The sequence below is a fragment of the Mustela erminea genome, chromosome 3 (genome assembly GCF_009829155.1).
Source record: "Mustela erminea isolate mMusErm1 chromosome 3, mMusErm1.Pri, whole genome shotgun sequence".
Lineage (NCBI taxonomy): Eukaryota > Metazoa > Chordata > Mammalia > Carnivora > Mustelidae > Mustela > Mustela erminea.
The window spans coordinates 125,900,311-125,914,920 of record NC_045616.1 but is presented as its reverse complement, the minus strand read 5'-3'; the positions used below and the strand labels follow the sequence as shown (position 1 = coordinate 125,914,920).

The window sequence follows — 14,610 nt, the reverse complement described above, 5'->3', positions numbered from 1 at the left end:
AACTACACAAAACTATGAGCTACTATATATTCATACATTAAATTCAGGAAGCTATAAACTCCAAATACATTAAACAAAATATAATTGAATAGGTCATTTGTATTGCATCTCACTTGCTTAGCTAGTAAAAATTAATGTCATAGGTGCTGTTTATACAGCTGGATGTCTAGAATGCAGTGACCTATAGTGATTAAGAATATGATGCCTGGGGGTGCCTGGGTGGCTCAGTGGATTAAAGCCTCTGCCTTCAGCTCAGGTCATGATCCCAGGGTCCTGGGATCAAGCCCTGCATAGGGCTCTCTGCTCAGCAGGGAGCCTGCTTCCTCTGCTTCCTCTTCTCTCTGCCTGCTTCTCTGCCTACCTGTGATCTCTGTCTGTCAAGTGAATGAATAAAATCTTAAAAAAAAAAAAAAAGAGTATGATTCCTGGAGTCAGGTGCAACTGGGTTCAAATCCTGGCTCTCTTAGTAGTTATGCCATTGTAAGTGTGAGATTTAACCTCCTGAAATCTCATTTTCTTTATGTATAAAAGAATTATCCACTTTATGGAATTATGAAGATTCAAGGGACTAATGCCCATAATGAGAGTGGAATGGCATTGCTAGAACTTGACATGCTCCTACTACCTACCATGACAGCCACAGATCCAAAGAATTGGAGAGACCTGAGGAAATCTCTCTTCTTTTTCTCTTGCCTTGTGGGTCAGCTTCTCTTGGCTAGTTCCGAAAACTGGGAATAGTTCCAGGGACAAGCTGCATCTGAGGACACAGAACACAGAATTTAGAACAGAAATCAGGGACAGTTGGAAGACATAAGCTATGGGCAAACCCAGATCCTTGTGGATGGAAGTTGGCTGGACCTGGTGTCATTGGGCAATGACCATGGAAAGAAACAGACAAACAAGAAACATTACATGGCCTTAAAGATACAGAAAAAAAAAAGTCTCAGAATCAAGGAAAGATAAGGTGATTTTTATGAGTGCATCTGTGGGGAGTGGAAGATAAGCGTGGCTCTGGAGAAAGATATTCTAAATGTTTTCATTTTGTTATTAAAAGTAAATATAAAGTACGACATAATTTTTGAAATACCTGCTATTCCTTCATTAACTAGTTGTGTTGTTTTGCCCATTCATAAAGGACTGATTCATTAAAAGAATCCAAGCATTCTTTTCTATCCTCCCAAATAATCAATTTTATTATATACTGTCCAAATCAGAAAGTCCAGATGGGGTCACAGAATAGAGATCTTTTCACATTAAATATTTCTCCCCCATAGAACACTTTGTTTTCTCAGTCCACTGGAAGGGAGAAGAACAGATATAAATTTTGTTGAAAGAAAACAAAATATCTCCCTTAAAAGGGGTTAGAAATCTAGAAGGAAGACAGAAGGTTCTACAAACAGTGGATGTATAATTGATGTTATTAATGATGGAGTCAAAGTTAGAGATAAATATGAAAAAACAGGCAAATTGAATTAACTCTAATTCTGTAATTCTCTAATTCATGAATAATCCATGAACATCCAAAATATGAATAGTCTATGAAGATGTTTATTAGTCCACTCACCTTCTGATCTACAGAGTACGCCCCACAGAGATCAAAACCAGTAACTTTCTGGTCATAAATTACTCTCTGGGAGTCAGTTGGGCAATTTTAGAAAGTTTTCAACACCAAGGTCATTTGAGAGCTATTAATGTAAAAGCCAATTTTTTAACTGGCACCCTCAGGAGCTCATAAGAATTAAAATGGAAGCGATTTCTGCATTTGGAGAATCTGGCTAGGAGTTAAGATAAAAAGGGGGTAAAACAGACCCTTTTGTGACTTGAGCAAGTCAAAAACATGATCAAGATTTACATGTACAACTCCAGTGATTCTCAAGCCCAGTGAATTGCAAGTGAGACACAAGACCCCTTATCTTGGACAACTAGATCGCCCTGTGGTCCTTTAGCAACTTCCTTTGATACAAATTTTATTAATGAGAATCCAGCAGAGCAACTGCATTCCCATGTGGTCAGTCATTAAAGTATCACTATGGATCTTACATACATATAACATTTATAACTTTTTTAGTAGAATACCTTATCATTATTAAAGTAATCTGATTTGATCATGGAAACTTTCTTCTGGCTAAAAGATGCTATCCTTGGCATAATTATTGTAAAAAATATAAGTTATTTTTTAATGGAACAGTAATTTTCAATTATAGCAACAATGTACCAATTCACTTGATGATCATTTGATGTAATTTCCATCAGTTTTGCCTGTCAGAAAGTTTGTCACTTTCTGACACTTAAAGAAACAGGAAAACTCTGCAAAGTCTATGCAAAGCATAGCTTCAATCACTTGTTCAGGAAATCTATACAAGAAATTTACCATAACATTTTTCATTTAACCAATTTAATCTTTCTTAACACATTTCATACTGTAACTTAAATAGTCACATAATGTGCATTATTAGGTAATTATTCTCTTTGGCAACTAGGGTGTTAAGGTAATCAAATGACAAATTCAGTAATGCAGTTGTTGCCTTAGAGAATGTTGCAGCATACCTAAAATGATACTACTAAGCTCAAGACCTTTTTAACAGCTAAAGTTAAAAAAAAAAAAAAAAAAAAAAAGCTTTGGTTCCAGTGTGCTGGGGTCCCAGCCAATACCCCAACCCCTCTGTTACTTTGGTGTATGTGAAAAATGGAAGTTGCATTTTGAACATAAAGAGACTCCACAGCAACATTATCATTGAACTGGAAATTAACTTTTACTGAATGACAGATTTCCTAAACAAAGCAACGCTCTGCATCAGCGCACCTTTTTATTTAAAAACTTGCCATGGGACAATATGCTGTTATCTCAAGTTCTGGGTCAATAAAAATGTGAAAATGCCTATTCAACATCTTTTAAAAAGCACCTAACGTAAGTCATTTTAAGAACTTTGGAGGTGAATTACTTTTTTTCCCTCCTTAGATACTTTTTGTCAGAGGCTTGAACAATGTAATCATGAAGGTGGAAGAGATCCTGAGGGACATTCTAATCATATTCCTCGTCTTGAGCAGTCAGAACTCTTTACAAGCTATCCTTGATACATAAAAACCAGCTGATCCTATGAAAAAACAAAAACAGAGCAAACAAACAAACAAAAACAGGACAAAAGCATCAGGCTGAAAATTAGAGACTGCAGCCTGGAAGACCTCTGGTTCATTCCAGTATTTTTCCCAGCCTCAATTCTTCATGATACAACGTCTCCATAACACGAAAAGGTTATTATTAGCATGTTGGTAATGTTTCCATGAGATAGTCACTGTCACTTGATACCACGGAAAATATTTATAGGCAATTTCACTCTTTCACTATAGTCACCTCAGATCAGATTTTGGATAAGGTTTTTTCCCCTCTGGGTTTACAGAAGAAAATATTTTTACCTAAAAGTTGCCATTCCTCCCTCCCCAAGGCAATCTAGTGCATTCTAAACCAAAAAGCCTACTATACTGAATGATTTGCACATTGTATTATTTCCACGAAAGGATATATGGTCTCCAAACCTACATGCTGGTGCCATTGGGGCGTATCTCCATTGGGTGGCAGTACATGTTCAGAACAGCCTAATACTGCTAGTAAAACACATTACTTTTGAAATGGAATTTTTATTTCATTTTCTTAAATTCTAATAATCTTTTCATATAGGCAATTCATTGCCCATTTAATTGATAAAAGATCAGAATGAAACTACCTTTCAGATGTTTTTATATTTTAATTAATGATTGTAGATGATCTGTATTTTATTCACTGATACATATTATCAGTGATAGTATTTGTAAAAATATATAATAAATATCACATGATACGTGCAATATACATTTATGTAATATGTCATATGTATTTTGTTCCCTGATAATCTAGTTCAGTGCCTTATAAGTAGTAGACACTCAGGATATTTTCTTTAAATGGCTTCATGTTAATACAAAAATCTCAGATAAAATTATGAGTGTAGAAAAATTAGTATTTCTGCCTATTCAACAAACTGTCCAAGGTTTTAGCCAAAACTGCTCCATACTTGGTAATCTAGACTGTATTAAACTCAGTGATCAGTGTTAACTGGTGTTTAGACTGGTGTGTAAAATCCTGTTTTTAACAGGTGGCAGCCCTTCAAGTTACCATCTCCCATTAAATCATGTATGTAGTTTACACCATTCATTTTCTATTTCTTATCCATTTGTATTCTAGATTAATTTTTTTTAAAACTAGGATGAGTAAGGTACAAATAGCCAGTTATAATGCTCTTAAGGGGTTTTGATACTTGTTAATCTGTTTTGACTGGTTGTTTTCACTAAAGATGATTTTTAAACTAGTCTATTGAGCTAGGGTGCATCTTGGAAAGTATTTTTGGCTATAGACAAATAACCATCTGTAATAAAGTAAACTTCAAATTATTTATAAGAAAAAAAGATTATTAGTACAACCCCCAAACAGAAAAAGATCCCAAAATTGGTCCTTGGAGAAAACCAAGAAGAATATACAGGTTTTGTTGAAAACAGAAATAACAAGTGGATTTTTTTTTAAGATTTTATTTATTTATTTGACAGAGAGAGATCATAAGTAGGCAGAGAGGCAGGCAGAGAGAGAGAGGAAGAAGCAGGCTTCCTGCTGAGCAGAGAGCCCAATGTGGGGCTCGATCCCAGGACCCTGGGATCATGACCTGAGCCGAAGGCAGAGGTTTTAACCCACTGAGCCACCCAGGTGCCCCAACAAGTGGATTTTTTAACTAAATAAGTGTCATCTAAAATTGGCCAAACCACAGTATTAGTTTTAAGGAAATCTGTTTCACTATTTAATTGCTTAAATGATTCTTAATGATTTTAATAGACACAGGAAAACTGCATTCACTAAAAAGAAGCTGAATTGAAATAAACATGTATATTATTTTAACATACATACTCAAACTTCAAAAGTTTGAAGTTTGGGTTACTCCAGGCTCATGGGTAATGAGATGTTTTTACATATCACTTAATCTTAAATATAAGATTCTGTTTGATTTTAATAGCTATAATCAAATGATTTTCAGAGGTTTGTTCCCATTATTTTTATTTTTAAAATTTTTATTTAAATTCAATTTAGTTAACATATAGTGTATTACTAGTTTCAGGGGTAGAATTTAGTGATTCATCAGTTGCATATATCACCCAAAGCTCATTATATCAAGTGACCTCCTTAATGTTCATCACCCAATTACCCCATTCCCCCCACCCACCTCCCTCCAACAACCCTATAATTGTTTGTTCCCTATAGTTTAGAGTCTCCTATGGTTTGCCTCCCTCTCTGTTTTTACCTTACTTTAGTTTTCCTTTCCTTCCCCTATGGTCATCTGTTCTGTTCCTTAAATTCCACATATGAGTGAAATCATATGGTACTTTTCTTTCCCTTATATTGCTTAGCATGATAATCATTCCAGTTCCATCTACCTCATTGCAAATGGCAAGATTTCATTCCATTCTTTTTGTGCCAGAACAATATTCATTCATATATATATATTTTTTTTTAATTTATGTGTCTTTTTATATGTGTCTTTTTTATCCATAGTCTTCATTATCCATTCATCTGTTGATGGACATCTGGGTTCTTTCCATATTTTAGCTATTGTGGACATTGTTGCTATAGACAAAGGGGTGCAAGTGCCCCTTCAAATCACTATTTTTGTATCTTTTGGATAAATACCCAGTAGTACAACTGCTGGGTAGGAGAGTTCTATTTTCAACTTTCTGAGGAAACTTCATACTATCTTCCAGAGGGGCTGCACCAGTTTGCATTCCCACCAACTGTGTGAGAACCTTCCCCTTTCCCTGCATTTTCACCAACATCTGTTGTTTCCTGAGCTGTTAATTTTAGCCATTCTGATTGGTGTGAGGTGGTATCTCATTGTGGTTTTGATTTGTATTTCCCTGATGTCGAGTGATATTGAGCATTTTTTCATGTGTCTATTAGCCATTTGTACGTCTCCTTTGGAGAAATGTCTGTTCAGGTCTTCTGTCCATGTCTTGAATGGATTTTTGTTTGTTTGTTTGTTTGTTGTTGGGTGTTGAGTTTGATAAGTTCTTTATAGATTTTGGATACTAACACTTTACCTAATAAAAATTCTCTTCCAATTTTGTCCAGTTAAGTACAAATTAAACCACAAAAAAATAGATAAGCAACATAGTCCTATCTACTTATCATTTATACAAGCAGATTCAGCACCAAATGCAATGTAAAGATAATTTTTAATTTTTCCTGACCATTGCTTTAGAAAACCAACCAATGATATTACATCTCAAAGCAGTATGACATAGAATCTATCAAAGAATACAACTTATTCATTGGCAATGGAACAAACAGTGTGTATTGTTTTTGTATATTTCTTTTTCACAAACAATAGAATCTATGCACTATAATAATGTTTAAGATAATTTTTTAAAATATGATTTTTGGTCAGATGATTGCTAAAAAATAACACTAGGAAAACATATGGAGAGTCTGAGTAAGTTAAGACTTCAATCCCTTAAAGACCTGCCATGAAAGCAACCCTTCCTTGGGCATGAACTCAGCAAAATACCCGTTTTTATCAGTGCAATGTTATAGATGATCACACTGAGTGGGGAAAGAATGATTCAAGCATAAAACATGATTACTGTGGTAGTTAGTAGTTCTCTCTATTCACCTCTCTGCATGGAGATAATGAAAATGGGGTGTGGTTGAAGAAATGTGGAAAAATTTCAGTGTTGCACATTCCCCATTCCTGCTTTGGAGCACATCTCAACCACAGTTCGCTGGGTGCTGCTGCTTGGGTAAAAGTGAAGAGCTGCAGGCAGCACCTGTAAGAAGTTTTTGCTGACATGTGATATCAAATATTTTTCAGTTGACTTAGTCTGAGATTAAGAATTTCCGGGTACTGGGGCGCCTGGGTGGCTCAGTGGGTTAAAGCCTCTGCCTTTGTCTCAGGTCATGATCCCAGGGTTCTGGGATCGAGCCCCGCATCGGGCTCTCTGCTCAGCGGGGAGCCTGCTTCCTCCTCTTTCTCTCTGCCTGCCTCTCCGCCTACTTGTGATTTCTGTCTGTTAAATAAATAAATAAAATCTTAAAAAAAAAAAAAAGAATTTCCGGGTACATCAGCCAATGAGAACTTTAGAACTGTCAAACAAATCTTCTTGCATGGTAATGCTTTTAAATCATGATCAGTGGAATAGGCATATAGCCACTGAATACTTTTTTTTTTTATTTAAAGATTTTTTTTTATTTATTTACTTGACAGAGAGAGATTACAAGTAGGCAGAGAGGCAGGCAGAGAGAGAGAGAGAGAGAAGCAGGCTGCCTGCCGAGCAGGAGCCCGATGCGGGACTCGATCCCAGGACCCTGAGATCATGACCTGAACTGAAGGCAGCGGCTTAACCCACTGAGCCATCCAGGTGCCCCAGCCACTGAATACTTAATAAGATGTCCCAAGAAGTCATCCTTTATTGAGATGGCTGTTAAGTGAGCTAGTCTCAGGGAGAGAGGTGTTAGTTCTGGATTAGAAATGAAGCTGCATTACAAAGCTGTAATCATCAAGACAGTATGGTAATGGCACAAAAACAGACACATAGATCAATGGAACAGAATAGAGCCCAGAAATAGACCCTTAACTCTATGGTCAATTAATCAATGGTCAACAAAGCAGGAAAGAACGTGCAATGGAAAAAAAGACAGTCTCTTCAACAAATGGTGTCGGGAAAATTGGATAGCCATATGCAGAAGAATGAAACTGGACCATTTTCTTACACCACACACGAAAATAGACTCAAAATGGATGAAAGACCTCAATGTGAGACAGGAATCCATCAAAATCCATGAGGAGAACACAGGCAGCAACCTCTTTGACCTCAGCCACAGCAACTTCTTCCTAGAAAGATCACCAAAGGCAAGGGAAGCAAGGGCAAAAATGAACTATTGGGACTTCATCAAGATCAAAAGCTTCTGCACAGCAAAGGAAAGAGTCAACAAAACCAAAAGACAATCAACAGAATGGGAGAAGATATTTGCAAATGACATATCAGATAAAGGGCTAGTATCCAAAATCTACAAAGAACTTATCAAACTCAACACCCAAAGAACAAATAATCCAATCAAGAAATGGGCAGAATGGGCACCTGCGTGGCTCAGTTGTTAAGTATCTGCCTTTGGCTCAGGTCATGATCCCAAGGTCCTGGGATTGAGCACTGCATCGGGCTCCCTGCTGGGCAGGAGGCATGCTTCTCCCTCTCCACTCCCCCTGCTTGTATTCTCTCTCTCTCTCTCACTGTGTCTCTCTGTGTCAAATAAATAAAATAAAATCTTAAAAAAAAAAAAAGAAATGGTCAGAAGACATGAACAGACATTTTTATAAAGAAGACATCCAAATGGCCAATAGATGCATGAAAAAGTTCTCAACGTCACTTGGCATCAGGGAAATACACATCAAAACCACAATGAGATACCACCTCACACCAGTCAGAATGGCTAAAATGTTAACAAGTCAGGAAATGATAGGTGTTGGCAAGGATGCAGAGAAAGGGGAACCTTCCTATACTGTTGGTGGGAATGCAAGCTGGTGCAGCCACTCTGGAAAACAGTATGAAGGTTCTCAAAGAGTTGAAAATAGATCTACCCTACAACCCAGCAATTGCAATACTGGGTATTTACCTTAAATATACAAATGTAGTGATCTGAAGGGGCACGTGCACCCCAATGTTTACAGCAGCAATGCCCACAATAACCAAACTACAGAAGGAGTGCAGAAGTCTGTCAACAGATGAATGGATAAAGAAGATGTGGTATATATATATACATACACATACAATGGAATATTAGGCAGCCATTAAAAACCAAAATCTTGTCATTTGCAACAACATGAATGGAACTATAGGGTATTGTGCTAAGCGAAATAAGCCAATTAGAGAGAGACAATCATCATATGATCTCACTGATATGAGGAATTTGAGAAACAAGACAGGATCATAGCAGAATTGAGGGGAAAATGAAACAAGACAAAACCAGAGAGGGAGACCAACCATAAGAGATTCTTGATCTCGGGAAACAAATGGAGGGTTGCTGAAGTGAGTGGGGTGGGAGGGATGAGATGGCTGGGTGATGGACACTGGTGAGGGTATGTGCTATGGTGTGTGCTGTGAATTGTATAAGACTGATGACTTACAGACAAATAATATATTATATGTTAATTTAAAAAATAAAAGGAAAATTGAACTAAGGAAAAAGGCAAGTACAGAAAGGGAAAGCAATAAAAATAATTATTTTTTTAAAATTGTACACGCTTCACTACCATTTAAAAAACCACCCAAAAATAAGTGGCATCTGTTTCCAGAGAGATTGCTATACATATAATACTATTTCTTTTGAGTTCTTTAATACCATCAGTCCCTTATTACATTTGCCATGCCTTATTATTTGTTTTGCATTAAATTGCTCTCACAATTAAAGAAAAAAAAAGCTGCAATTCCCACCTGTCTGTAATTGGTTTCTTCTTGTATTCTTTCTGTCCTCGTCCAAATGCCCTTTTCAAATGCTGGTCAAGTGACTTTTGAATAGAAATATGAAGATGTCAGGTCTGATTGTAAAGTCTCACCTCTGACCAGGATGGAAACAGCTTGATTTACTTTTTCTCTTGATAACAAAACTCCAATACTTGAAGGTGTCTCATGTCCATGGCTTCCCTCTACCCATTATACTTTTTTCCTTATTTTTTCACATGGTTGGCTCCACCTCAAACCTTAGATCCTTGGATGTCATCTTCAGAGGAGCCTTCCCAAACTCCCTGTTTTGGATTGGATTGTATTTCAACCCAAGCAATTTCATGCTTGGAAGCCTTAACCCCAATATCACAATTGGTGATAGGACCTGTAGAAAGGTAATTAAGGTTAAATGGTCATAAGGGACCTAATCTGAGTGGTCTAGTGTCTTTATAAGAAGAAGAAGAAGAGACACAAAAGTATGCTCCATGCCCTCACACCCTGTATGGGCTCAGAAGAAAGGTGGGGTAAGAATATAGCAAAAAAGTACCTCCCTCTCTACAAGATAGAAGAGAGGTTTAACCAGGAACTAACCCTGAGATTACCCTGATCTTAGACTTCAGCCTCCAGAACTGTGAGAAAATAAATTTTTGTTGCTCACGCCACCCAGTCCATGGTATTTTGTTAGGACAACCCAAGTTTACTTAAATAGTCTTCATCTACAGGAGGCAAGTAGCCTCCTCTCTATCATATCACAGCACTGATGCCTTTCATTGCATTTATTACAGTTAATAATGATTATTTAAGTTTATTTACTTATGTGTTTATTTTGTCTTCTCCACTAGAACACAAGCTCCATGAAAATCACTCTGGCTGTTTTGTAACTTCTCTGTAGGGGGAAAAACGAAGTAAAGAAATCAGGAGGCCACAGTAATATAGGAGAGAAAATGATGTCTTGGAATAGGGTGGCCATGGAATGGGGACATTGATGGATTGAGACCTGATCAGGAGGTACGAACCAACACAACATGCAGATGGTTATGATTTTGGAGGAAGGGGTGAAGAAAAGGAAAAAAAATAAAGGAAAACACCTAAGTTAGAGATTTGAGGACCTAGTCAGTGTAAGTTCATTTTAAGAGATGCGAACTAATTAGAGATCATTTCTATTGTAGATTAACAACATTCATTCCTCTTATTCTAGCCTAATGCTTCTCAAAATTGAATGTATAAATGAATTAACTGTGAATCTTATTAAGATGCAGATTCTGACTTAGTAAATCTGGATTCTCTATTACGTTCATTTGATCTATATGTCTATTCTTTCTCTAATATCATACTGTTTTTATTACTATAGCTTTATATTAAATCTTAAAATCAGGTAGCAAAGTTCCTTAGACTTCATTCTTTTGCACAACTGCATGCTGACCTTGCTAATGTCACTTATTAGTTCTATTTTTTTTTCACAAATTCCTTAGATTTTTCACACAGTTAATGAAGTCATTTTTATATAAAGACTCTTTTTCTTTCTTTCCTACCTGTATGCCTTTATGGAAATCCTTGCTTTGTTTCCTATCTTAGAGGGAAAGCATTCGTTCTTTCTTGATTTAATATGATGTTATCTGCAGGTGTTTATAAATGCCATTTGTCAGACTATGGAAGTTTTCTTATATTCCAGTGACTCTATCACTGCTGGTTGTTCAACATAGTCAAATGTTTTCCTGCATCTATGGAGATGAACATATGATTTTTCTTATGAATATATGGAGACAGTAAATTATACTGATTGATCATTTAATTAGAACCAACTTTATAAACCTGGGATAAACTCATCTCATCATTATATATACAGTACAATTTGGTTTACAATATTTTGAAGATTTTTGTTTCTTTGTGCATAAGGAATATTGCTCTCTAGTTTTGGTGTCAGAATAATGCTGACCTCACAAAATGTGATAGGAAGGGTTCCCTCTTTCATGTTCTAAAAGATTTTTTACAAAGTTGGTGTTATTTCTTCCTTAAATGTTTAGCAAAATACACCAATAAGAAAGTTTTTAAAATATGAATTCAATGTATTTAAGAGGTACAGGGCTATTCAAATTATCTATATTTTTTCTTGCAAGGGCTTGGGAATTTGTCCTTTTCACCTAAGGTTTCAAACCTATGTACATGAAGTAGAAATGGAGAATTTAAAAATTAGTTTCTTATTATCCTTTTAATGTGTATATTATCAATACCAATGACTTCTCTCTCATTGTTCATCTTCATAATTTATAATTTGTGTCTTCTGTAGCTTGAGCATTCCCCCCTTTCAGTACTTAAAAGACAATACTCTATTGTCTTCTGATATACATAATTACTGATAAGAAGTTTACTATTATTCTTATCTTGTTGTCTACATGCAGTGAATTCTTTCATTCACTGAATTACCTTTAAGATGTTCTCCTTTATTTTTGGTTCACAGCAGTTTGACTAAGATGTGCTTGGTTGTGTTTTTCTTTGTATGTATCCTCTGTGGGTTTTTTTTGAGTTTCATGAATCTGTAGTTTGTTGTCTTCATTAATCTGAGGAAATTCTTGCCATTAACTCTTCTAATATTTCTTCCTCCTCACTCTCTCAAATCTTCTCCTGGGATTCCATTTACACAAGTTAGCCCATTTGATGGTGAGCAAGAGCTCTTTGATGAACTGCTCTACCTTTTTTTTTTTCTCTTTATGTTTCAATTCAGATAATTTCTATTGACTATGCTTTATTTTTTTTTCCTGCTGTGTCTGGTCTGCTAACTAACCTGCCAAAGGACTTAGTCAACTTTAATATTTGAATTAATAATAGGACTTCCATTTAATTTTCTTAAAGTTTTCATCTCTTTGCTACAACTTCTTATATGTTGTATTTCATTTTATTCATCTTTTCCATAAGGCTTTTAACATGGTGATTACAATTACTTTAAAGTTTTTGGTAGTTCTAACATGTAAGTCATCTGTTCATCTGATTCTTTTCTTTTTTTTTAAAAGATTTTATTTATTTATTTGACAGAGAGAAATCACAAGCAGGCAGAGAGGCAGGCAGAGAGAGAGAGAAGGAAGCAGGCTCCCGGCTGAGCAGAGAGCCCGATGCGGGGCTCAATCCCAGGACCCTGGGATCATGACCTGAGCCGAAGGCAGCGGCTTAACCCACTGAGCCACCCAGGCGCCCCTGTTCATCTGATTCTAATGACTACTTTTTCTCTTGAAAAGTGGTTAAGTTTCCTTTTTCTTGTTATTTAAATATATCTCATAATTTTCTGTAGTTCTTTGAATATTTTGTGTAAAAACAAACAAACAAACAAACAAACAAAAAAACCAGCAGAGACTAAGGTAAGTGGTACTTATAGTTGGAACAGGACAGATCTCTTCTGCATCACTATTAGTATAGGAAGTTAAGTCAATTTACTCAATACTTGAATTGAGTTTGGGTTTTCCACTAATTGAGTTACTTTCAATGTACCACAGACTTCAGATTTCTCCATTAGTGGTCAACTGTATATTATACCTAATTCATGACCTGCAGTGTTGGAGGATTTTTCTTTTTCCATGTTCCTGATCAACCAATGCCTTTCAGCAAGTCCTGTACACCTACGTTACACAGAGTGCTTCTTTGTAGGTAGTTGTCTTTCCCCAACTAGTAGATTACTACTGATGGTTACTTAGTACAAGGCTTATGGTGGGTAGGCATAGTTCTCTATTGTTCTAATCCAGCCTCAGTCTAGGCAAGCTCTGTACATCTGGATCTTAGAAGAGGGACTTTCTCAGCATTTCTGCCCCTTCCCCCTATTGCAATATAACAGTTCTTATATAGCTGAGAGGTATTATGCAAGAGGAATTTATTAGTCTTTACCCAGTGGTACTAGATCTCTATTTTGTTTAAACACAAAATCCAGGGCATGAGAGTATTTCCTTACTCTCCAACAGCAACAGAGGCTTTTTGCCTCTACCTCTTCCTCAGTGAGGACCAGAGACTGGGAGAGTAGAAGAGTTTCCCACAACTCCCCTGGTGTCAGAAGCTTTTACTTCTTCTCTTCCCTCAGAGGACTAACTCTTTTCCTGGCCTAGAGAGTGGAAGGATTTCTTGGCACTCCTCTGGCACTTGCAGCTTTTGCCTCATATGAGAGAAAGTTCTGGGGAGGAGGAAGTAGTTTTATGTCTATGTATCACCAGGGGATTTTTCTGTTCTACTGCCCTGCCCCAGTCTTTCTTATAAGAACAAGATGGAGATCTGGCACAGAAAAGAGCTGGCAGGTAAGTTCAACTTCGCTGTGTCCTGGGCTCACAGGGCTCTAAATCAGGAGTTAAAAAACATTGAGGTCAGGCTTGCAGAACATACATTCAGTTGCAACTAATGAACTCTGCCACTGTAGTAGAAAGAGAAGATGTAGACAATAAGTAAACAATGAGGTGGCTGTGCTCCCAAAAATTATTTATAAATATTAAAATTTTAATTTCATATAATTTTCACATGTCACAAAATATTACTCTTATGAGTGCTTCCCAGTGATTTAAAAATATAGAAAGTAAGCAGAAAGCTGGATTTGGCTCATGGGCTAAGGTTTGTTGACCCCTGCTCCAAACTGTCAAGTTAACTTGGAGTCTGCCATTGGGAATTTGTTGAATTTTCAGCTGTTTTCTTCTGACCCTCTTTTATGGTGGCTGTCTCTTCCTCCAATATTCTGTCAAAGGTGAAATATTTCCTATCTCCATTCTTCACAGGGGGGCTTGTCACCCTTTGGAATTCAATCCACCTAGTTGTCTTGCAATCTCACTCTCTGATAAGCTGAAGAAAAGTTGTGAGTTTATAGACAGTACAGATTGTTCTCATTGTTAGGGTGGAGTCAATGTTCTCTTGTATCTTGCTACATCCTGAGTGGAAACAGAACTTGAGTCATATATTTTTGCAAAACTTTCAGAATTAAGATATTTTAATCAAAATCAATTAAGATCATGGACTCTTTCCACTTAACTTTCCCCTCTGACTTGGTCCGCTAGGGCTGCTGTAACAAAATATTACTGACTGGGTGGCTTAAATGATAGGAATTTATTTTCTCCAATTCTAGAGCCTGGAAATCCAAGATCA

General features: G+C 36.6%; 1 long non-coding RNA gene across 3 annotated transcripts in view; it reads right to left on the bottom strand.

The window, feature by feature from the left end:
* Nucleotides 1-639: 639 nt before the first annotated feature.
* The window catches only part of LOC116585646, an 80,201-nt gene continuing 66,230 nt past the window's right edge, over nt 640-14,610 (bottom strand). For 2 of the 3 annotated variants that reach the window (XR_004283743.1, XR_004283744.1), the window contains one exon: nt 14,017-14,396. This is a non-coding gene — a long non-coding RNA (uncharacterized LOC116585646). Of the gene's footprint in view, nt 758-14,016; nt 14,397-14,610 lie in introns of those variants that run through there. The other variant, XR_004283745.1, reaches the window with a different exon arrangement.